The following is a 26,168-nucleotide window of genomic DNA, read 5'->3' as shown; positions in this document are numbered from 1 at the left end:
TCTAGATGACAATGCATCCCTTCAAGAACTCCTTGCCAGGGCTGCACAATATCATGGGGGGGCACTGAACAAAGAATCACTAGAGGAAATTTTTATGTTTGAAACTTTAGCATCCACACACAGGTCATCACAAAGACTTCCCATGCTTAAAGGCATGATACGACACGCTGATGAGATTTTTAAAGACCCAGTCAGAGTACGCATCTTAACTCCTAGAGTAGACAAAAAAATATAAGCCTTCCCTACAGACCCTATATTTATTGAGGACCAGTTGCCATTAGATTCCCTAGTAGTGTCTAATGCTCATAAGCGGATGAATTCTCAGACATCACTCGATGCTCTTCCACCAGATAAAGAGTCCAAGTTAATTGACGCTTCTGGCAAGCGCATAGCTGCTCAAGCTGCCAATTAATGGCTCATTGCGAATACTCAGGGTCTTTTAGCCAGATACGACAGGGCTCAGTGGGATGAGATGGAGCAATTGATATAATATCTCCCAGATGAGCATAAAGCTAAGGCACAGGACTTAGTAAATGAAGGTAAACTCATTTCTAAATCCTCTATATGAAGTGCTCTTGATGCTGCAGATACCGCAGCTAGAGAGGTTAATACCAGCATCCTGCTCAGGAGAAACGCTTGGTTAAGGATTTCAGGGTTAAAGCCAGAGGTCCAACAATCAATCATTAACACATCTTTTGATAAAGAACATCTGTTTGGTCCTAACGTAGATCAAGCATTAGAGAGAATAAAAAAGGACACTGAGGTGGCCAAATCTCTGGGAGCGCTCCAGGCTCCATCCAACAGATGCTCCTTTTGTCGCTCCTGATACAGAGGAGGGTCCAAAACCTCGTCCACAGATCAAAATACCTCAACTTATAAAGGTAACAACTACTCCTCTCCCTCCAGAGGATTTTTTCGAGGTGGTTATTGAGGCCACAACTTCAAGGGTAGGGATAAGAGCAACACACCCGAAACTTCCCTTCCCCCAACAAACAGTGACTTGCCCACGCTTCCCCCCCCAATTACACCACACCTGTACGGGGGAAGACTTCAAACATTTCTCCCCATTTGGCAGTCTATGAGAACAGACAAATAGGTAATTGGAATTATCCAACATGGTTCTTGCCTGGAGCTTACGAGCAATACCCCAAACATTCCACCTCGGTCTCACAAGTTTTCTCCAGAATGCGTACACTTGCTAGAACAAGAAGTCAAGTCTCTCTTAATAAAAGTGGCTACAGAGCCGGTTTCAATACAGTACCAGGGTTCAGGGGATTACTCTTTGTATTTTCTCATTCCGAAAAAGGACGGTTCCCGAAGACCTATTTTGGATCTCAGATATTTAAACCGTAATATACTGTCAGAACACTTTCATATGGTGACACTTTAACAGGTACTTCCACTTTTACAAAGAGCAGATTTTATGTCTACTCTAGATTTAAAAGAGGCATATTTTCATGTTCCAATTCACCGGGCTCATCGCAAATACCTCAGATTTGTGATAACAGGCAAGCATTGGGGAGAGGATGCAGCCTTACGGCTAGAGCTGTCGACTCTGAAGCTGGAGAACTGGATTCGTGTCTCAGCACCGACACACAACATCCTGTGATTCTGGGCAAATCACTTAATCTCCCCGTGCCTAACAAATGAATGTGTCTATCTGTAACAAAACTGGTGCTCATGTAAAGTACTCTGATACCCGATTTCTTGGGTCTAGTTTGCGCAGTATAAAACAAAAAAAAAAAAAAAAACATTACCAGTTCAAGGTGGTTCCCTTCAGAGTGTCTACAGCGCCCAGAGTTTCTACCGAATGTCTGGCGGTAGTCGCAGTTTATCTCAGAAGACAGCAGATTCACGTCTTCCCCTATCTTGACAACTGGCTTATCAAAGTCAGCACTCACTAGAACCGTCTACAGCACACACAGATCACAATAGATCTACTTCATCATCTAGGCTTCACCGTCCATGCACAAAAATCTGACCTGCATCCGTCCCAGATGCAGTCTTATCTAAGAGCCAGTCTAGACACAGTCAAAGCTCGAGCCTCTCCCAATATAGCCAGAATACACAATATTCAAGCTATTATTCCACAATTTCAACCCAACCAAGCTTTACCGGCCAGGGTGTTCATGCAACTGCTAAGAATGATGGTGTCTTGCATAGCTATTGTACGCCATGCAAGGCTTCACATGCGCCCACTACAAGAGTGCTTAGCACATCAGTGGAATCAATCACAGGGTCTATTAACTGATCTATTGTTGGTAGATGGCAGTACCCATCGCTCTCTGCAGAGGTGGAACCCACAAAACGTATCAGCAGGCTGGCCTTTCATCAACCCTATTCCACAGGTCGTGCTCACAGCAGACGCATCTTTGACAGGTTGGGGAGCTCATCTCAAAGATTACACAAAACAAGGCCTGTGGAGCAACAAGCGCAAGACTCTCCACATCAACTACCTGGTGCTTTTAGCTGTTTTTCTAGCACTTAAAGCATTTCAAACTCTCAAACTCATCTCATTGCCAAGACTGTCCTAGTCTGAACAGACAACATGACAGCAATGTATTATGTGAAAAAGCAGGTAGAGACACACTCTCAAACTGTCAATCCTCGCTCAAGCCATTTGGAATTGGGCAATCCATCACAAGATCTATCTTCTGGCAGGACAACTCTCAGGAGTAAACAATCAAATTCCCGATCTCCTCAGCAGTAGGAAGCAGCAAATTCACGAGTGGGAACTTCATCCCCAGGTTCTCCTTCCATACTTTCAACAATGGGGTTTTCCACAAATAGACCTGTTTGGACAGCCGAAAACGCAAAATGCCCAAACTTCGGCTCGAGGTTCCCACACCCGCTCTCAAAGGGCAATGCCCTATGGATGAACTGGTCAGGGATATTTGCCTACGCTTTTCTGCCTCTCTCGCTCATTCCGTGTGTGGTTCGGAAACTCAGGCAAACATCCCTCACACTAATTCTAGTAGCTCCCACATGGCCAGTCAACCATGGTACAGCACCCTGTTGTAGCTGGCAGCATCAAAAGCTGCACCTCACCTCCAGTCTCCTCACACAGACCATGGAGCAATCAGACATCCAAATCCCAAAGAACTGAATTTTGCGATCTGGCTCCTGAAGTCAGAGTTTGGTTATTTAAATGTACCGCCAGACTGTATGAATATCCTGAATCGGGCAAGAAGGTCTACCACCAGAGCTTACTATGCAGCAAAATGGAAAAGATTTGTTGTATGCTGTAATAACAACAAAATTAATCCTTTAGATGCTTCCATACAAAACATTATCCGTTACCTTTTACATTAACAGCAAACAGGACTGGTTTATACGTCTATTCGTTTGCACCTTGCAGCAGTAGTTGCCTACTTACAAAATAGGGATCATCTGTCACTATTCAGAGTTCCAGTAATTAGAGCTTTCATTGATGGCTTAAAAAGAGTAATGTCAAAGAGAGGGGAGGGGGGGGGGGGGCGGGAGCCGTTATTTAAACAGGTCCTGCACATGAGGCTCCTAGTTACCTGAGCTACAAACGGGTTCCTAGAGGGGACAAGGGAAGGACAGGTCTTTCTTCGTGATGCCCTCACACACCCCGAAGGATATCCTGCTTCATCATTGGGCTCTGCTCCTCGTCGGGCCGGCGCTGCAAACAGGGCTGTTTGACAGAGATCTTTTGAAGAAGCCGTGGGGTGCGTGTGGGTAAGAGGGCAAGGATATTGTAGTGCACAGGTAGTGGGTATTAAAATAAGTCTGGAGCAGTCCTGTTCAGAAATAATTTTAATGGTTCAGGTAGTTCCAGCTTAGTTAAGAAATATGTGGACGCCCTACGTGGATGCAGTGTTCCTAGAGGACTATCGCTATGTGATGGGTCGACATGTTTCTTGCCCTTATTGCTCCTAACGAGTCATGTGGCACTTCATCAGGACCTAAGTGAGTGGATGGTTGGTGCACTACTTGAGGTCTGGTTCCCTAAGTGTAGTATGGTAACCAGACACAATAGAGTGGAGCCCTAGTAGACCTATACTGGACAGTTGGAGACCTGTAGGGGGAGGCAAGGGGAGAAACAAACAACAACAATGGAGGTTAAAACCTGAATGAACAGGGGGTATCTCTTTTGAGTATAAGACCTAACACCTGGCTAAGTAGTGGTGGGTCCTAAGAATGCACGGATAGTGGTACTTGATAGCATGTGAGTGCTTGTATAGTGGAGGCATAGTCGCATTGTGCCGCTCCCAAACACCAATGGTTACGGTGATAATGTCCCTAGTGGTGAACGGTGCTGGCCACTTAGAGTGTACGTGTAGTTAGGGTGCATACTCGGTGGCGGTCTGGATATAGAGCCCTAGAGACGCATGCTCTGTTAGAGGCTCGTGAGTTATTTGATGTTTTAAATTGGTTTATAATTGAATAGTGGAACCCACTATACAGACAACGGGCGATTCGTCGTTGGATTCATGTACATGCCATGCCGCAGACCGTGCAAATGAAGGCGGTCCCACACACTCGGTTAGAAAACCATTGGTAACTGTTTAATTGGTAGTGTGCTAGCCAGAGAGTCCTGGCTCGCAGAGTTTCACACGCTTAAAGATGCTGCACAGTCATACTAAGACACACGTGTGGCATACTGAGGAAGCTGAGGAAGTCCCAGTTCGACATAATGCTCATGTGCACGCTAATTGTCAATCGTTGTGGAAACCGAACACGACAATGATATACGTTCGGTTAGCAACACATACTCGACACACTCGTGACCTAGAGGTGATGCTAGGGAAGCCATAGTAAGTCTTTGAGCTCAATTGTATACTAAGTAGCGAACCTTGTGAGTAAAAGGTCTGGTACACAGGAGGCATACACTCTGTTAAAAGAACACTCGGTTAAAAATACACATTTCATAGGTTCGTGATGGTTCGAAGGGTTTAGACATTCTTAAAAATGATCTATATGTATACTGCATACACATGCGTTGCACACTTATTGGCAGAGATGTTTGGTGACAACCTCAGCTTGGTGCACCCACGTCTGATGAAAGTTCCAGCTCATGCAGACGCACCTACTCCTCCAGCAGTAATTTGAGCACTGAGACCCGGGGTACCAACCAACAACAACGCAACTTGATGTATGGATATGGACCACCAGCCTATCAGGGACCACCGCCCTTTCACGGCCAACAGATGTGGCAGTACCCTCAATACCAGCATGGTCCCCAACCTCAATACCAGCATGGTCCCCAACCTCTTTTCGCCCCCTTCCAACCACAACCTTTTTTAGGCAGAGTGCGAGGCAGAAAAAGAAGAGGGACACAACAGAAACGGGTGCGATGGCAGGATCAAACCCAACAAATGCAAATGGAACTGAGGAGCCATCTGGAGAAGAAAAATTAATTGTGAATCTCTCTGAGAGACAACTGACCCCTACAAAAACCACCGTACTCAAACGCGGGTTGGGTTTTGCACCCACACCCAGCATCGACAACTTCCGCACCAACTGCGAACTCCAGAGTCTTTTCAGGTAGAAGCTTACTTCGGCAACCAACCAGCACCCATACCTGACGACACAGGACTACGTAAACCTTCCACCTTTACCCCGACCTCTAGTATGGTCCCCCCGGAGATCCTGACTTTTGAGAAAGCTGTCCTGATAGAGGTCGCAGAAAAACGGACTAACACTGCCTTCATGAACACGTCCAAAACGGAATCTGAGGCTATCAAACTCCTGGCCAACGATCCCACAATCACTATTAAGGAGGCTGACACAGGGAGAGCAATCGTGATCATGGCTACTACCGATTACAGAAACGAATGCCTACGCCAACTACGGAATGAGCGCTATTACACACCCCTCACTGAAGACCCCACAGCACGCCTCATCACCCGTATCAACTCTATGGTCTCTGCAACCAGGGTTGGATTACAAAACACGAGGTGGATTCTAACCAACAACAACCCTAGACTACCCTATTTCTACACTCTGCCCAAAATACACAAAGGAGTAAGGTCTGCGGCATGGCATGTACATGAATCCAACGACGAATCGCACGTTGTCTGTAGTGGGTTCCACTGCTCAATTATGCACCAATTTAAAACATCAAATAACTCATGAGCCTCTAACTGAGCATGCGTCTATGGCTCTATATCCTGATCGCCACCGAGTATGCACCCTAATTACACGACGTACAATCTAAGTGGCCAGCACCGTTCACCAGTAGGGACATTATCACCGTAACCATTGGTGTTTGTGAGCGGCACAATGCGACTATGCCTCCACTATACAAGCACTCGCATGCTATCAAGTACCACTATCCGTGCATGCTTAGGACCCACCCCTACTTAACCAGGTGTTAGGTATTATACTCAAAAGAGATACCCCCTGTTCATTCAGGTTTTAACCTCCATTGCTGTTGTTTGTTTCTCCCCTTGCCTCCCTCTACAGGTCTCCAACTGCTCAGTATAGGTCTACTAGGGCTCCACTCTATTGTGTCTGTTTACCATACTACACTTAGGGAACCAGACTTCTAGTAGTGCACCATCCACTCACTTAGGTCCTGATGAAGTGCCACACGATTCGTTAGGAGCAATAAGGGCACGAAACATGTTGACCCATCACATAGCGATAGCCCTCTAGGAACATTGCACCCACGTAGGGCGTCCACATATTTCTTAACTAAGCTGGAACTACCTGAACCATTAAAATTATTTCTGAACAGGACTGCTCCAGACTTATGTTAATGCCCACTACCTGTGCACTACAATATCCTTGCCCTCTTACCCGCACGCACCCCATGGCTTCTTCAAAAGATCTCCGTCAAAGAGCCCTGTTTACGGGAGCCCGTCGGGCATTGCAGCGCCGGCCCGACGAGGAGCTGAGCCCAATGATGAAGCATTACATCCTTCGGGGAGTATGAGGACATCACAAAGAAAGACCTGTCCTTCTCTTGTCCCCTTTAGGAACTGCATACCCGTTTGTAGCTTAAAAAGAGTAATACCACCACGGATTCCTCCTGCCCCAGTGTCGAACCTCAACATCGTTCTCACAAGGCTCATGGGGCCACCTTTTGAACCATTTCACAAGTGCCCTTTGCAATTCTTCTCATGGAAAGTTGCTTTCCTCATTGTCATGACATCACTAAGGAGAGTTGGTGAGCTACAGGCATTAACTTTAGAAGTACCCTTCTTTCAGCTACACAAAGACAGGATAGTTCTACGCACCAACCCTAAATTCCTTCCCAAAGTAGTTTCTGCTTTTCATATGGACCAATCGGTTGTGTTACCAGTTTTCTTTCCTCAGCCTGATTCTGTAGCAGAACGTGCTCTACACACACTTGACGTTAAAGGAGCTTTACTGTACTATATAGATAGGACAAAAGACTTTCGCAAAACAAACCAACTGTTAGTTGCATTTGCTCCACCTCACAAAGACAATCATATCTCTAAATCTGGGATTACCAGATGGATTATTGAATGCATTCAAACATGCTACGCTAAAACTAAAGAACTTTGACCATACCCCCTTATAGCGCATTCCACTTGCAAAATAGGGGCCTCTGTGGTCTTTTTATGTAACATTCCGCTAGCTGACATATGTAAGGCAGCTACATGGTCTACACCACATACATTTACCAAACACTATTGTGTAGATGTGTTGGAATGTCAATAGGCTAATGTAGGCCTAGCAGTACTTAAAACACTGTTCCAAACAACTGCAACATCTATAGGTTAGCCACCGCTTTGGGAGTATACTGCTTTTTAGTCTATGCAAAGCATGTGTATCTACAGCACACATGCCTCGAACGGATAATGTTACTTACCCAGCAAGCATCTGTTCTTGGCATGTAGAGCTGTAGTTTCACATGCGCCCACCCGCCTCCCCGGGTACCTGTAATTGTTGCAGTTCTTCATTATACGTTTATACGCATGGGCATCTCTATACTGAACTTAGCCCACTCCATTCTCACCCTCTTGCGGAAAAACAATCGAACAATGGAGTTGATGCCTATGCTCACTATCACCGAAAGTGACCTTACCTCGTGACTAGGAAAGACTTCTTTGAAGAAAAACAACTTGCAAACATCCAGACCCAACACTAGATGGAAGGAGTATGCAAAGCATGTGAATCTACAGCTCTACATGCCACGAACAGATGCTTACTGGGTAAGTAACATTATCCTTTCCTCAACAGCAATTCACCACTTTCTCGTTTAGTTTAATACTGTACATTTGTGATTCTACTTTGTGATTTAAATCATTGAGTTCAAAATGCACTGGAGCCACTTTTGCACACTGTAAATATGTTAATGCCCAGCAACGTTTCATTCATCATCCGTAGTACACTGTTTAAATTGTGCTTTATTATTCTCCAGCTACGTTTTCTACAGAATGAGCTGTTATCGATTTAAAAAGTGCAAAGTTATTTGGATGCAACATCGCTTTGAAAAATATAGATAGCACTATAATGAATGTATCATCATGTGATTTTCCTAACGTGGGTTTTATGTACCCCAGTCCTCGTGCCAAACTATGAATTTATAGTGCTTTAAATTCAGTTGTATTGACTTTTCAGAACGGGTTAAAAATCATGTTTAATGTATTTTTGCTATGTCTATTTTGCTGTGCTGCACTTTGAGCATGTAAATATTGCAACCAAGTTGGCGGCTCCTTGCTGTGATCAAAACTGTAACAGGTCGAAATGCGTTTATTGGCGACTTCAATGAAGGTGCTTAAACTGAAACCTTCGAATGCTGGCGTCCTTATCTACATTTTGCGTTTGAGCGAGTGATATATATATATTATCTACTGATGATCGCCAGTAAGCAGTTATAGTTAGAAGACCTGGCGTTTGTTGTTTTGCTAATATCTTTGGCGCTGTTTTGATGACTCTTTATGAAATTTGTTTTACAAAAATGACGCTCACTCCAGCTGCTGTCTTGAAAGTTTCAGTGTGATCCGTCAACCGAGGGCTGAGAAAAAGGGGGGCCCCAAAACGTGTTTCCCCGTGTTAATTCCCATAGGAAAATTAAACAGTGATAACGCAAAAACTGCTGAACCGAATTACACCAAATTTGTCAGAGAGCTTGCTCTTGTTCCAGAATGGTGTTTTTGTGTGATTTGGTTTATATCCATTCAGTAGTTTTAAAGATAATAACCGAAATAAAAAAAAGTGTATATCTAGGGGCGTGGACCCACCTGCAAAGGATCCTTGGGTTCACATGCCATGGCAGGACCCTGATTGGCTGGCCGCAACCTGAGAGAAAAGTTGCGGCTTCCATTATAAATCTCGGGGAATTGGTCCAGATGAGACGTTCAATGACCCCTTGTGTATGTTTAAAATGAAAGGCAAGCATGTGTACTCTAGTGAAAAATACTTAAAAACAATTTTACCCCCACTCATGAGAGCCGCAGACCTATCACTGGGCAAAGCAAGGCCCCCCCCCATGTAGCACCGTGGAGCTGGCATGCCTTTAAAAAAATAATACTTTTACACCCTCTCTTACTGTCATAGAGACACTCTTGCAGCTCTCTGGTGTACCCATACAGGCACTCTCATATCCACGCTTACACATATAGAAACATTCTAAAACCCACTCACAGACCTACTCAGACACTCACGCACCCATTCACAGACCCATTCAGAGAATCATGTGCCCACTCATTGAGACAGTTACACACACACTCACAGACTAAGTCATATTCTCATGCACTCACTCACAGCCCCACTCAAAAGCTCACGCACCCACTCAGAGACTTGCGCACTCACAGATCCAAGGCGGCTATACTATTACCGATCGTGCTGTTGGTTGGAGTTGCGGGAATCTGTAGATTTTTGGATTCTGTAACATGGGTTGTCCCATTTATCATGGAGTGATACTATGAGAAATTTTGGTTATTTGATATATCGTCGTTGAGTTTGATTAATACTTGATGATTGTCACCGTTATATTTGATTATCTTACTAAGAACTTACCATAGGAATATATATGGAATCATTTATACTCCATGACTTATGATGATTGCTAGAAGTACTTCAATTTGCCCTGAAGAAGTTCTTATGTTTTAGAACGAAACGCGTTGGCTGAGCTTTTACCACACTTTTTATATCACAAGAATAAAGGAAATTTAAAAGGACTTCACTTTGGACTCGGACTTTTTGCTGGTGCACCTTCCCTTTTGTTTCAATGCACTCACAGATCCAGTCTGACACTCATGCACCCACCCACTCGGAGGCTAATGCACCCACTCGCAGACCCAGTCACAGACTCATGCACCCACTCGCAGACCCAGTCACAGACTCATGCACCCAGTCACAGACCCACTCACAGACTGACACACACTCATGGAGGCACTTGCAAACCCACTCAGACACTCTCTTACCCACTCAGGCACTCGCACACTCACCCACTCACAGACCCACTCAGACACTCACTCATGCACCCACTCAGACACCTATGCACCCACTCAGACAGTCATGCAGCAACTCACAGTCCTACTCAGACACTCACAGACCCACTCACGGACCTATGCAGCCATTTTCACAACTGATCACACACCCACACAGCTACTAATGCACCCACTCAAAGACCCATACAGCCACTCGCACACCCAGTCATAGACCTATACAGCTACTCACACACCCACTCACATACCCATACGGCCACTCACACAGCTCTGGCTCTATGGATCAGTGAGTGGGTGTGTGAGTACTTGTATGGGTCTGTGAATAGGTGTGTGTGGTTGTGTGGGAGTGGGTGTATGAGAGGTTCTGTGTGGGTGTATGGAAGGCTGTATTGGTGAGTGATGGGTTGTATGAGGGGCTGTATGGGTGACTAAGTGGGTGCCTAAGTGATGTATGGGTGAGTGTGTGAGTGACTTTATGGGTTGGTGAGTACATGTGAGAGTTGCTTTATGGGTCTGTGCTTGTGTGAGTGAGTACATGTGTTAGTATATGTATGAGTAAGTGAGTGGGTGTGTGAGTGGCTGGGTAAGTAAGTGGTTCTATGGGTTAGTGAGTAGGTGTGTGTGTAGGTGCATGGGTGACTGACTCGATATATAATAGGCTGTATGAGTGGGTGTGTAAGTGTCTGTATGACTGGATGTGTGAGTGGCTGTATTAGTGAGTGGGTGCATGAGTGGTTGTCTGGTTGCATTAGTGGTTGTCTGAGTGGCTTTATGGATCAGAGAGTGGGTGTGTGAGTACTTGTATGGGTCTGTGAATGGATATGTGAGTGGGTGTATTAGAGGTTCTACACCCCCTCCCCTTTTATATTGCATTTGGCCTCGGGATCCCCGGGCCTAATAAGGCTTTGGGAGGGGTGCTGTACACCCTCATCCCTTTAATAATGTAATTCAGCCCCAGGGGATAGGGTCCTCGGGTCTATTGAGGCTCGGGAGGGGGACTTCGTGACCTCACATCACTGATGACATCTAAAATGAGATCATTGTCATTACCACTCTAACATGCACTTTGTTCTCACAAAAGATTTGATTTGCAATGTTATAATTGTTTTTGTAAATACTATTGTTTTACATTATGTAAGTGAGATAATGATAAATGGTATAAGCAGTGCATGGAAAAGGCGCAAGTTATAGTTAATGTAGTGTGGCTAACGAGTTGAATACACTGTGTATGGAGTTGCTCGAGTTATACGAATTTAAAGGTGCTGCTTAAATTATAAATTAACGGTATAAGCTTAGAAATAAAAAATGTTTTATGTAGCTAAAGAATGCATACATTTATATTAATGTAAATGTGGTGCATACATTTTTAATTTAAGGTATAACTATCAGTTAAGGATTTCTAATGTTTTTGTATTTTAAGTTTGGTTTGTATAAAAGGAATAAATACAGTTTTCCTAACTTTATTAACAAAAGTTTAATGTTTGTTTTTTAAATTGAATTACATATTTTTATGTTTTATTATATATATGTATATATGTGTGTTTGTGTATATATGTGTGTGTGTGTGTGTGTATATGTGTGTGTATATATATATATACACGTGCGTGTGTGTATATATATATATATAATGTGTGTGTATATGTGTGTGTATATATGTGTGTGTATATATGTATATATATATATATATATATATATATATATATATATATTCACTGAAAAAACCATAGGTTTCACACATGTTATAGTTAGCTGGACATTTCCCTCGTAAAAAACCATTGAAATTCCCCCGTTATAGTTAGCGCAGGCAACTATAACTCACGCGACCGCAATCCTCTTCTGATGACGTCAGATATTACATCACTGTATTTAGACACCTATTTACCCATGTCTTCTTCCATTAATCTTTAGCTATACATATATTACAAATATTTATTTTTCAGAAAGACACATATGTAATCAGTGATGTAATATCTGACGTCATCAGAAGAGGATTGCGGTCGCGTGAGTTATAGTTGCCTGCGCTAACTATAACGGGGGAATTTCAATGGTTTTTTACGAGGGAAATGTCCAGCTAACTATAAAATGTGTGAAACCTATGGTTTTTTCAGTGAATTTGCAAGGTTTTTTAAATGCTAATTCCTAACTATAACGTGTGTGAAACCTATGGTTTTTTTCAGTGAATTTGTACGGTTTTTTAAATGCAAATTCTTTTTTGCGATTTTTGGTAAAAAATCATATCCAACCTATGTATAAAATAATATATGTACTATATGTACTATATCCTGCATTATGGAATGGTTAATTTTTTAAAAATTAATCTTTACATACAGTTGTACATCACAGTTATTATCTTGAAACTTGTATTTTTTTTTTTTATGCATTTTTTGCCGTGCGCGTACGGTAAGCTGACGCTACGCGCTCCGTACGTCATAAGTACGGTGCGCTTACGTAATACGTACATGACGTACGCGTACACGCATGCGCGTTGCGCGGAAGCAACGTCGCGGTTACGCAGGTGCGTGTAATGCGCATGCGCGAGTGCGTCCTACGTACGCGCTCCGTAAGCGCATATTTACGTCACGTTTGCGCATGCGTACTTGTTTCCGAGCGCGTACCGTAAGCTTACGGAGCGCGCACGGTTGGTCATGTGATCCACAAAGGACACTTTTCATTGGTTGAAACTACTTTCAGTTCCAGAAACTTCCCACACCACACCCATTCCCCTCATTACTGCTTGAGATCCCCTAGGAGAAGGAGCTGAATTGACATTGAGATACAATGGCAGAGGAGCAGTCCTCTTCTGAGAGTGAGCCTAGCAGCACCATCATCAGACAGAGAAGGAGGAAACAAAAGGATTCTTTTGTGTGGGAGTATTTTACTTTTCCAGAGGGGCAGAAAAAGGTCAATGCTCCATTGGTCACTTGCAGACTTTGTGAGCGTGTTTTATCTAGAGGAGATCCAAGGAAGAAGTATTCCTTTGGAAATCACTCTATGATGAGACACCTTAGGGATAAACATCCCAGGACCTATGCTCGACATACTGAAGAAAACTCTTCAGTAAGTCACCGGAGCCCAACCTCAGAAGCTCAGCCGAGTACATAATCGGCAGCTCAGCTGAGCCCTTCCTCTGAGGTGGGAGCATCACCTTCTTCAGCTCCTCTGGACATTAACCCTCGATTTGGGAGGGTTGCAATGAGGTGTACAAGGTGTTGTGGTCTTATTGTTTTTGGGGAGACCAGTGTTTCCCTTATTAACAATGGGATAGACCAGCACGTTTGTAGACGTTCATAATATTCCCATTCTTTCTTTCCTCCATCCCTGTATGAACCCAAGGGCTCTTTTAAGAGCCAACCTTACCTCACAATTTTTTTTATTTTTTTTTAAGCTTTCCTTTTTGAAAAAATGTTTTTGCCGTGCGCGCATGGTACGCGTAAGCATTACGCGAAGTTCGCGGGATTTTTTCTCGCGGAATTTTTCAGTTTACGCCGTGTGCGTACGCAACTCGCATTCCGCGATTTTTCGAAAAAATATTAAAATTCATTTTTGCCCTTGGGGGTCCTTCTGGGACCCCCTGACAAAGGCTAGGGGGTCAGGAACTGTCCAGCCTGCCTCCTTTTCACGTTCTCCACCTTTGTTTTTCACCCCCTCAGACTGCGAGAAACAAAATGGCGGCCGACACTTCCTGGTTTCGACCGATTCGAATGTTTACTAAGATCTAACAACCAATCAGAATCGCGCTCGCGCATAGCAGCGTGCGCGTACGGTAAGCTTACGGTACGCGCTCGGAGCGCGCCTATAGATATATATATTGATTTCAATGCTATTTTCTCAGGAAATACTGAACAGATTTACACAAGACCTTCAAAAGGCACATCCCTGACCTGAGGGCTACCTCTCTGCCAAATTTCAAATAATTCTGTTCAGCCGTTCGGGCTGTAGCACGGACTAAAGGTCCTATGGAAAAATGCATGGGGAAAACGCGTTTTGGGACCCCCCCCTGTTTCTCAGCCCCCGCTTGACGAATCCCCCCGAGACTTTCAGGGAAGGAGCGGAGCGCCCCACCTATTTTGAGAATTTCGCGAGGATTCGTCAATCGGCGCCAAAGTTATTCCAAATAGAATGTTGCGGATTTCCTATGGAAACACGGTCCTAACTATAACTATCTACTGGCGACCGCCAGTAGATAATATATATATGTATAGATATATACAGTTACCACTCGAAGGTGCATCCAGGCACCAAACAGAGAGATGGACAACTTGAATATGCTGATACTGCTTGCCGTGATGGCATTTATTATTTCATTTCAAAGTGCAGCTCGGACATAACTCGTTTCGGCCAACGCAGTGGCCTTGATCACATGAGCACGTAGCAAGTTAGTGACGTTTAAATTAGAAATCATTATAGCATGTGACATTGCGTCTACCGCCAGCATAGACTTAGAGGAAATACTATTCCGTTTTAAAATCTTAACCAACAAAAGCACTGGATATTTAGAAAAGACAAAAGCGCACTAGTAAAAACTAGATGCAGGCATTTAAAAGGAAATATTGTGACATACCATCAATTCATTAATTGTTGAATGTTTGAAATTTACATTGCCGATATATCTACCACTGGAACATAATAGATTAAAATGCTCAAATGCATATATACTATATGTTTTGTTTGAAAAAATGATCATGAACAAACGGAAACTCGAAACTCATGATGTTTATAATTTCCTAAAATCGCATTCAGTTAAAACGTGAGTAAAAATTAATAACAGTACAAATACTGTAACTTGAAATGCAGAATCCAATATATATCCCAAGCTCGTCTAAAGTGCATGTTGGTTGTTTACATTCTAAACCACTATAAGTACTCCCGCAATGGGCCAATAAGCAGTAGAAGCCTCTACTACCAGATCAGGTGTTGGTATGCCCTATTTGAAGTCAATAACACCACCTATGCGTGGGGAAGGAGGCAAGTCCTTTTGTTAATATTTTCCCTCACACACCCTAGTGGTGTCATGCTTCATCATTGGGACACCCTGACTCCTAGAGGTCAGGGTGGGCTCAACCAATATTCCAGGGAGCTCTTGATGAAATGATTTTTTGGCCAGGGGGTATAAAGATTAAAAATCGGTGTCGAACCCCAGTATCCCTTTATTCTTGGGTTCGGCACTGATGTTAAAATATAACAAGAAGGGTTACTAGGGGTATTATGGTCCTAGGACCCTATTGCCAACATGTTTCTGTCCTTAATGCCCCATAAAGGGTGCACGGACATTCATCAGGGCTGGTGCCCCCTGCGTGTCGGAAAAGAGAAGTTCCCTATGCTGTGGTGTAGTAAGGGCAGGTAGCTGCTCCTTATAAAAATAGTATTCCGTATTTGAAATCACTCCATCTCTAAAAATAAAAATGACAAACAACATATATAGGGTGTCAATTCTTTTTGGTAACGAGACATATCAACCAGGACATTGTGTGTGTCTCCGCTTAATCCACATCATCATACGTGAAAGCCAAAAAGAAGAAAATGTGTGCGTGATTTTAGGCATAACCACTCACTTTTCGTGACACACTACCATTTGTGTGCATCTAATTTACTGTGACGGAGTTTTTCCGCATTCTATATGCACTCATTATTATGGTGTCATATTCGTGCGGTGGTGGTTCTATACCGCATTCTGTCATTATACATCCAAATGCGTGTGTATCTGAAATCACATTTCAAGTCAGTACTTCCAAATTGACACCACGAGTTTAAAACACTTCACTCCTTTCTCATGCATACAAACCACCTATACATTCACTCTAGTCTTTATATAGTCTTAAATTCTATAAAACGCTCACCCCAATTTAGGAGAGGAAATACTTCTAGTGGGACCGCTACACATAGGGTAGCCCTGTAGTCACACACTGCATATTTTCGTATCAAGTATATAGTTACATTGATGAATTCACGGTCGAATGTCGGGATGGTTTGAAAGTCGCCGTGAGGTAAGATAAAAGTTCAGCCCCATAGGTAATGGCCACAATATGTAAGGAAAAAGATGGAAAAAACGAGAATAAGGTAAACACACCGTGCGCCAACTCGTGTATTCCAACTCGTTCTCTCAAAATCATCCATCACACATTTACGGTTTACTCACGCCACCAAGGGTCCTGCCCCGTGTCAGCACCTATTCGGTCGGGTTCCCACTGCTCGGAATCATTGTTGTAACCGCTGCCTTCGTATTTAAGCATGTCTTGATTGTTGATTTCTTTGCTTCCGGGATCCGTGATCTCGTGACCAGGCGTAACGCGGAAGTGGATACTGCGCATGCGCTTGTGTGTCCAGCGTGGGAATTGTAGTTTTTTGACTGAGTGTAGTTAGTATCTAATTGCTAGTCATATGTTGGATCTAGTGAGGGATACCTAGTATATTCTACACAAAAAACGCGTATCGCTTGGGAATTGTGGTATTTGACCCGACCATTATTTGTATTTGTTAACTCGTAATTGGAGTGTTCATGGTTGATTCTAATTAGCACTACCCTGTAGATACTGCGCATGCTCCAATGTGTGCCATGTGGGAATTGTAGTTTTATAACCAAACTGTGATTCGTATCTACAAGATGTGGACAGCGTTAATCAATTGATCGCCAGGGTGATATTTATTATGGGAAGTGAAGCGTGTTAAAGTTGTTTTAAACAAAATAAACAAATATAGGTTGTTTAAAACTTCCACTCGCACCGATCTACCAGGCGTTCTCAATCCCACGGGTAGGGAAATAAAACTAATGCTGGGCTACGTGTAGATGCAGATGTCTGGGAAGTAAATTAATTAATGATCGGGTGGTGATGCATACTTGTAATTTGGTAGCAAAACTATATGCCCAGGCGTGCACCTATATCTGATTTGTATGTCCATATCCTATACAGACAATATATATATATATATATATATATGTATATTTCTGTATGTATGGATGTTGATGATTTGTGCATCTCTCCTTGGATAGGGACAGGGGATTGCTTAAAATGTAGTGATCCTTCATATGCTAGTATCCGATTCCTCAGTTTTTTTAGATGATTTGACTACATACAGGGTTGGTATTTACAAAGATCCACATATGGGCACAGAAGTGAGGGCGTTATTGTAATGCTTACAACGCGGTTTTTAACTAACGATTTTTGTTCAGTTGATTCCAAGGAATATAGTCGTTAAGACCAATTATGTGGGTCTTTAGTCTGTGGACCCATCTTTGCTCCCGTTCTAAAAGGGTCCTGGACATATTCCCATCTCCTTTAACTTTTTCAATTACAGACCACCACAAATCACTATCTGAGTGTTTCTTCTCTACATAGTGTGCCGTAAGTTTGATAGCTGTTATGGCTCTCCTGATGGTGCTTCTATGTTCGTTGATACGTACTTTTATTTTTCTCCCTGTCATGCCTATGTATAAAAGTTGGCATGGGCATTTGATGACATAGATCACTCTTTCCGAATTGCAATTTGTATGAGATCTCTGTTCCCATTTGTAGCGCATACCCAAGTCAATCTCTTTGGTGTGTTCTGTGAATGCACATGCCACACACGATCCACATGGATAATGGCCCATAACGGAAGGTTGTTTACATTCCCCTATAAAGTGCTGTGTGCAGACCTCAAAGAACTGTAAACATGTGCAAAAAAGCTTAAAGTGCAAAAAGTGCAAAACGTGAAGCTTAAAAACTGTGAAAGAAGGCTGCATGTGAATTATAGAATTAATCATTTCAATAAACTGCAATAGTAAATTACGTATGGAGCTATTAATCCAATAGAGCCACTAGTTTATGTGATAATTAGTAGGATTCTACGTTGGTCTTACAAAAACAATAGTTATATACAAGCCTGACTTAACTATGCCAGTTTACGTATTGTAATGCATAACTAAAACCCTCTTTTCATGTTGCATTTATTTTGAAAAAAGACGAGCACGTGTAGGTTTTGAGTTAAAAGACTATTGTACAGCTATAGAAAGTGATGTAAATCATCACAGATATTCAATCCCTGAGGAGCCTGCGTGTCGAGCTCAACAACGTATTGTGTTTCCAACTGTCTCAGCTTCTTTTCTCTGTTGCCCCCTCTTCTGTTGCTGGGTACACTGTCTATGACATAATATTGGAGAAAATGTAAGTTGTTATTATGCTCCAATTTTATATGTCTTGCGACAGGGTATGTGGGGTCAGAGTTAACTGTCGCACGCAAATGCTGCAGAATTCGCACATATACCTGCAGTTTCGTGCTACCGACGTTGCGTAATCCACACCTACACTACAGGACATATACAGCAAAATCTGTGCGACATGTGAAATGCCCTTTTAGTTGAATAGAAACATCAGAAAAAGCAGTGGAATAAGCCGTGGTGTTCACCCTGAATTTGCAGGCACGGCAAGTGCTGCACTTAAAAAGTTGGGGGATAGCCAACTGCTTCTGATGTCTAACTCTGGGCTAGTTTTGACAAGGTCACTGCGCATAGAGTGGGCTTTACGATACGTAAAGTTGGGTTTGCTGGGCAGTATCTGTTGGAGCGTGAAATCAGTGAGGACTATAGGCCACTGGGTGTTGATGATGTTTTTGATAGCATTGGCCTACCTACTGTAGGTGGCTATAAACCTGCAGGGGACATATCCTGTGTTGTCATGGCACACCCTATTTCCTGTGCTTTCCTGGGGGGGTGGTGGGGGGTGATGTTAATAGACGGTCCCACATTGGGTTCCAGTAATGTCAGTCTGTCCCTGTTGTTGGCCTTTTTCATAGCTTCATCCAGTTTTTTGGCCTTGTATCCTCTCTCTAGGAACCTTTCTCTGGCTGCATTTTGTGCCAATGCCTCACTGGTGCTGCATACTCTATGAATACGCAAGAACTCGCCATAAGGAAGGCTAGAAATAGTGTGTTTGGGATGAAAACTGGTGGCATGCAGTAATGTATTGCCTGCTGTAGGTTTCCTATAGAGGCATGTTTGGATAGCTCCCTTTTCTATGTATACTGTGATGTCAAGGAAATTGATGGTTGTAGGGTCAATGTGTGCCGTGAAATGCAAATTAAGGTTATTAAAATTGATTGCATCAATAACATTTTTTGCCTGAGCATGTGTTCCCTTCCATATGATAAAAACATCATCAATGTACCTCCACATTTTCACTATATGTTCTTCAAAAATAACTCTATGCTCGACCGGAAGGACATGCTCCTCCCACCAGCCTACGTGCAAGCACGCATAGCTGGGGGAGAAGCATGCCCCCATGGCCACACCCTGTTTTTGCCTAAATATGTTTCCATCAAACGTGAACATATTGTTGTTCAGACACCAATGTATCATTCTCAACAGCATGATGTTGTGCTTGTACATAGAAATACATCTTCGTTTTAAATAGTGGTTAACTGCATTTAAACCATCACTGTGTCTTATGCTCGTGTACAGGGAGGTGATATCAAGAGTTAAGAGCAAAAATTTGTTAGACTAATATGAGGGAAGCCATTGCCCATTACTTCACTTCAAATGAGGGATCGGTGTCTAGTGTTGGGTCCTTGTGGGAGGCCTTAAAGCCCACTCTACGAGGTGTGGATATCTCCTAGTGTTCGGTGGCCCGCAGCAAGCGCAGGGAAGAGCTGACGCGAGCGGAGGCCTCCACTGAGGCACTCGAACCTCAGGCCAGGGAAGAGGGAGAACTGCTGGTGAGGCAACTGCTCCAGGCCCAGCAGTCTTGCGCAGCCCTTTTTATGGATGAAGCTCGCCAGACTTGGCTGGCGACACGTAGCAGAATATACCAGTGGGGGGACAAGTCCGGGAAAATGATCTATCGGCTCTGCCAGGGTGCCTTCCATGCCCAGGCCCTCCCGGGCTTATTGGATGATAAAGGGGCACCGATCACAGACCAACTCCTTATAGCCGAAAGTTTTGCTGCCTATTATGCAGATCTTTATGTCCCCCGGGAATGCCTGCCAGCGGCCACCGTTGATCAATTCTTAGCTGATCTACCCCCTAAACCGGTATCTGATGAAGTGCGGGATCGCTTGGAGCTTCCGTTAATGGAGGAGGAGCTCGGCACAGCCTTGGGGGAACTTAATTCAGGGAAGGTGCCTGGGCCCAATGGGTTCCTGAGCGAATTTTTCAAACGCTATAACACACAACTGGCCCCATATTATCGGGCCGTGGTGGAGGAGGCCAGGGAGAGGGGCATGCTCCCCCCAGACTGGAGACACGCAGAAGTGGTGGTATTTCTCAAACCCGGCCGGCCCCCGGATCAACGGGCCTCGTATCGCCCTATCTCCCTCCTTAATGTGGAGGCAAAGATCCTGGCCAAGGCATTGGCCAATCGCCTTCTGCCCCACATATCGGCTCTTATACACCCTGATCAGGCAGGGTTCATGCCCAAGAGGGCCACCAGACACAATATAAGGCGGGCGCACGTGACGGTGGCGACGGTTCGACAAACCGGGGAGCAGGCGGCGCTCCTGTTGGCAGACATGGATAGGGCCTTTGATTCTTTGAGTTGGGTATACATGTTTGCTTTACTGCGCTGACTCAATCTGGGCCTGCGCTTTCTTTCCTATATCGGGCTCCTCTATACAGACTTGACGGTGCGGGTGGCGGGGGCGGCATCTACTTTCTTTCCCATACAGCGGGGTACGCGGCAGGGATGCCCTCTGTCCCCATACCTGTTCGCGCTGGCGATGGAACTGCTGGCGGCGTGGGTGCGTATGGATGTGCAGGTCCGAGGTTTTGAGTGGTCTCCGGAGGTGTCGGACAGAATCGCATTATATGCGGATGACGTCCTGTTTTTCCTTACGGAGCTAGATGTGTCGGGGCCGCGACTCCTACGGATTATGCAGATCTTTGGGGAGACGTCGGGACTTTACATGAATCCTCGCAAATCTACACTGTGGATTCTGGGGGACCGCTCGAGGCCCGGTGCGTGGGCGAGGGATATTCAGCTGGCTGCGGGAGGGCTGAAATACTTGGGTGTTCCTTTCGGAGGATCCAGCGCTTTCTTTGGACCGCAACATAGCGCCGGTGTGGGAGAGGATCCGCTCGGATCTCAAGACCTGGGCTCGAATGCCACTGACGCTGTATGGCAGGTCGGCCATATTTAAGATGGTGGCGCTGCCTAGGCTACTATTCAAACTGCAAAACTATCCATATCCGATCCCGCCTCGATGGTTCCGGCAGGTGAATTCAGTGTAGGGGCAGTTACTGTGGGAGGGGGGTAAAGTGCGAGTGGCCCTTAGAACATGTTTTCTATCCTCGTATTGTGGGGGAATTGCGTCCTCGTATGTCCTGTCTTATTACCAGGCCTCGCATCTCCTCGTTCTCAATGAGTGGTGGTATGGGGATAGGAGGGACCCGGCGTACGCATTGGAGCGGCTGCTTATGGGATCTAACACACTACACACCATCCTGTACTCGGCGCAAGTGCGCAGCAGCATTCCGTCAGCCACGTGAGTGGTTTTCCTGATCTGGCGGCAAGCACTGCGTCGGATGGGCTGGTGGAATGTCTTGACCGAAGAGACCCCCCTCTGGAACAATGGGCGCTTCCAAGACCTGGTGGCGCTAAGGGGCTTCCGCGGATGGGATGACATTGGCATCTCGACATTTGGAGACGTTATGAGTGGCACAACGCTTAAATCATTCCAGGACTTAAAGAGAATTCTCTATGCCCCACTTACAGTTCTATAGATATCTCCAGCTGCGCCATGCACTGTCCCCTAGCCTGGAGGGTCTGACATCCCTCCCTGAGTTTAGTCCGTTGGAAGCAAGACTCTTTATGGGGGACCTGGAGACCAAAAAGATCTCCAGGATCTATCAGGCCTTAGTTATCCATTGCTCTAGAAAGCTCCGGAAGTTGCGGGGAGATTGGGAGTCTGACGAAGGTGCCCTAGATGAGGAAGACTGGAGGGAGGCCCTGGCGGCTCCTAGGGAAGCGGCTATAGCGATGCGCCTGCGCCTCATACAATTCAAATATCTGCATAGGGTTTACTTCACCTGGGCCAGACTGTTCCGAGCGGGCATGATTGCCGCTCCGGATTGCCTCAGGTGTGGCCAGGAGGAAAGAACATTTCTCCATACCACTTGGCACTGCCCTGCCTTAGACCGGTTCTGGAGGGGGGTAATTACCTGCCTGTCCGAGGTACTGGGGTGGGCAATCCCACGAATGCCACGAATTGCACTGCTGCATGTCATGGAGGGCATTGGGGGTAATATATATAAGCGGCATGTACTGCGGCTTGGCCTTACACTAGCAAAGCGGGACATCGCTAGAGCATGGAAGGCACCTCGAGCTCCATCGGTGACCGCATGGAAAAACGGCCTAGACTTCTGTATGGGTCTGGAACAGCCCATATTTGTGGCTCGGGGATGTCCACGCAAACACTATAAAATATGGAAAAGATGGGCAGATTACCGGGGGCTGTGGCTGGAGCAACCAGTGGAGGAAGAGGATCATTTATGGGGATAATTTTTGAGACTGGTCAGGCTGGAGGGGCGCCAGGCCGGGGGGGAAGACGGGGGGGATCTATGTTATCGAGATATGACGTGACAGCAGGACTTTAAGGCTGTGGTGGGGAATATATGGACATGGTGCGACGCAGGGGACAGGGTGGGGGGTGTTTGGGGGTGTTTGTTACTGTTCGGGATATAATTTTGTGGCATTGCTGAATGGCAGGCATACAAATTGAATGCTTTAGTGACATAATGCAATGTGATTTCATTGATGACCCTGATACCCAGGGTGCTGTAATATATATATATATATATATATATATATATATATATATATATATATATATATATATATATATATATATATATATATATACAATCGACAAATAAAATATGTTTAAAAAAAAAATGTTAGACTATTGCAATGCATTTAATTTAACTAGAAAATCCTTTGTATCTCTTAGGTATGTGGGTAAATTAACTACATGTTCTTGTAGGTAATTGTCGGAAATTCATTATACAGAAACTTGAATTCATCTTTGGTGATGAGGCCTTCCCTTTTCCATGTTTTTGAGCTCATCTTTGTATTGCCTGCTAATTTTCCTGACCTCTGAAGCATTAGATAGTTCATAACAGTCCATATCATTGATGTGTCGATATGCTTCCTCTCTGTATTGTTCCTTTCCTCATAAAACTATGTTGCTTCCCTTGTCGGAATTATTAATCACAACCGTTTCATTGTTTTTTAATTTGGCCAGTAGTTGGAGGTATTGAGTAGCCTTGTGATTAGGTTTTTTGTTATTGTCCTTGATTGATTTCCGATATAATCTTTTCAGTTCATCTGTGATGCGTTCATGGAAAATATCCAACGCATCACGAGGCATCACTGGAACAAAAGAAGATGGTGCCTCAAATGGGCTTTGGCCTGGTGCTGAAACAATGATATTCTCCGAGTTAGCTATATCTTGTGTATTAGGCATACGACCGTTGGCTTCAATAGGGTCATTGCGCAGAGCATGCAAAGTGGAAAGTAAAGGTATTTCTGCTACTGTGAGCCTGGTGGTCACATGTTTGTTTTACAAATTGAATTACATATTTTTTATGTTTTATTATATATATATATATATATATATATATTTTTATATATATATATATATATATATATATATATATATTCACTGAAAAAACCATAGGTTTCACACATGTTATAGTTAGCTGGACATTTCTCTCATACAAAACCAATGAAATTCCCCCGTTATAGTTAGTTCAGCTAACTATAACTCGCGCGCCCGCAATGCACTGCTGATGACGTCACATATTACATCATTAATGACATGGTCAGTGACATCACTCATGACATCACTGATGACATCTCAAATGACATCACTCATGACATCACTGATGACATCATCCTTGTGATAGAGTGGCAGACCTCCTCTCACTCTAATATAACCTTTGATACACACATTAAAAAATAGAGACTAAAATTTACAAAACAATGGACATACCAATACCAGTTACAACAACCTATTCAGTAATTCTAAGATCCACATACACATCCACTCATTCACCAACAGTCCTAAAATTTCACTCATACATGTACTCACTCATCATATATACTCATACACCTATACATCCTGTTACACAATGCCACTCATCCATAGAGTTACTCACACACATTGTCACTCATGCTAATAAAGAATCAAACATACATTTACTTGCATATACAGTTATACACACACCACCACACTTACTTCTATGGAAACTTACACATACTTAGTCTTTTAAACAATCACTTATAGAAACACATACTTATTCATACAAGAACTCTTTCAATCTCTCACTCTCACATCTACTCACTTATATACACCGATAGTCACATATACAAGTTTAAAACACATGTAGTTACTCATAAAGACACTATTGAGACAGTCTATCACTCACTAACACACCCATGCACACACTCATCCACCCATACAGTCCTGCACACATGCTGTCTTCAACACATACAAACAGTGAGTCACTCATTCATGCACCTATGCACTACGTAATACCCCCCACCGAACCATGCAGACACTCAGACTGATACTCAAAAAACCAACTAATAACCTATATAGACACCCATGTAGCTACTCACCAACCCATGCAGCCACTTATACACAAAGTGAGAGACTGATACAGATATTTACATATTTAAACATTACTCACTAAGCCATGTATTCACTATGATACACTTAATCAGTCAGTTACACAATCAATTTTTCAAAAACAAATCATCCATTTAGACACTTATATACCCATTTATTCTTCCATCAACCTTGAGATATACATATATAAAACATATTTAATTTTCAGAAAAACACACATTCACTGGATGATGTCATCAGTGATGTCATCAGTGATGTCATTTGAGATGTCATCAGTGATGTCATAAGTGATGTCACTGACCATGTCATGAGTGATGTAATATGTGACGTCATCAGCAGTGCATTGCGGGCGCGCGAGTTATAGTTAGCTGAACTAACTATAACGGGGGAATTTCATTGGTTTTGTATGAGAGAAATGTCCAGCTAACTATAACATGTGTGAAACCTATGGTTTTTTCAGTGAATATATATATATATATATATATATTCACTTAAAAAACCATAGGTTTCACACAAGTTATAGTTAGCTGTACATTTTACTCGTAAAAAACCAATGAAATTCCACGTTATAGTTAGATCAGGTAACTATAACTTGCGCGACCGCAATCCACAATGTGTCATTTGAGATGTCATCATTGATGTGATGAGTGATGTCACTGACCATGTCATGAGTGATGTAATATGTGACATCATCAGCAGTGGATTGCGGTCGCGCAAGTTATAGTTACCTGATCTAACTATAACGTGGAATTTCATTGGTTTTTTACGAGTAAAATGTACAGCTAACTATAACTTGTGTGAAACCTATGGTTTTTTAAGTGAATTTGCAAGGTTTTTTAAATGCTAATTCCTAACTATAACGTGTGTGAAACCTATGGTTTTTTCAGTGAATTTGTACGGTTTTTTAAATGCTAAGTTATCTATTTATTGTTAATTTTTGCGCGCACGGTGCGCTTCTCGCACCGTGCGCGCGCTATGGGCACTCGGTGCGCTTCGCGCACCGAGCGCCCACCTTGCGCATTTCGTACCGTGCACGCCACGCCATTTTTTTCAAAATATCAATTGTTTTTTCTCCCTTGGGGGTCCTTAGATTTATATATTAAATGTGATTGTTAATTTTTTATTTTTTTTATTTTTTTTTACCGTACGCGTACGGTAAGCTTACCGTTCGCGCAATCC

The 26,168-nt window shown here is 43.7% G+C and overlaps 1 protein-coding gene and 1 long non-coding RNA gene across 3 annotated transcripts in view; one reads left to right on the top strand and one right to left on the bottom strand.

Annotated features, from left to right (window-relative positions):
* The window catches only part of LOC146789884 (uncharacterized), a 37,436-nt gene extending 20,768 nt beyond the window's left edge, over nucleotides 1-16,668 (bottom strand). The window contains exon 1 of the long non-coding RNA XR_014969487.1: nucleotides 16,528-16,668. This is a non-coding gene — a long non-coding RNA (uncharacterized LOC146789884). The remainder of the gene's footprint in view (nucleotides 1-16,527) is intronic.
* The window catches only part of LOC146789882 (uncharacterized), a 210,644-nt gene that overhangs the window by 91,155 nt on the left and 93,321 nt on the right, over nucleotides 1-26,168 (top strand). The window lies entirely within an intron of this gene.

Source organism: Triturus cristatus, chromosome 10 (assembly GCF_964204655.1).
Source record: "Triturus cristatus chromosome 10, aTriCri1.1, whole genome shotgun sequence".
Lineage (NCBI taxonomy): Eukaryota > Metazoa > Chordata > Amphibia > Caudata > Salamandridae > Triturus > Triturus cristatus.
The sequence above is the reverse complement of the archived record's forward strand: the minus strand, read 5'-3'. Positions and strand labels throughout refer to the sequence as shown.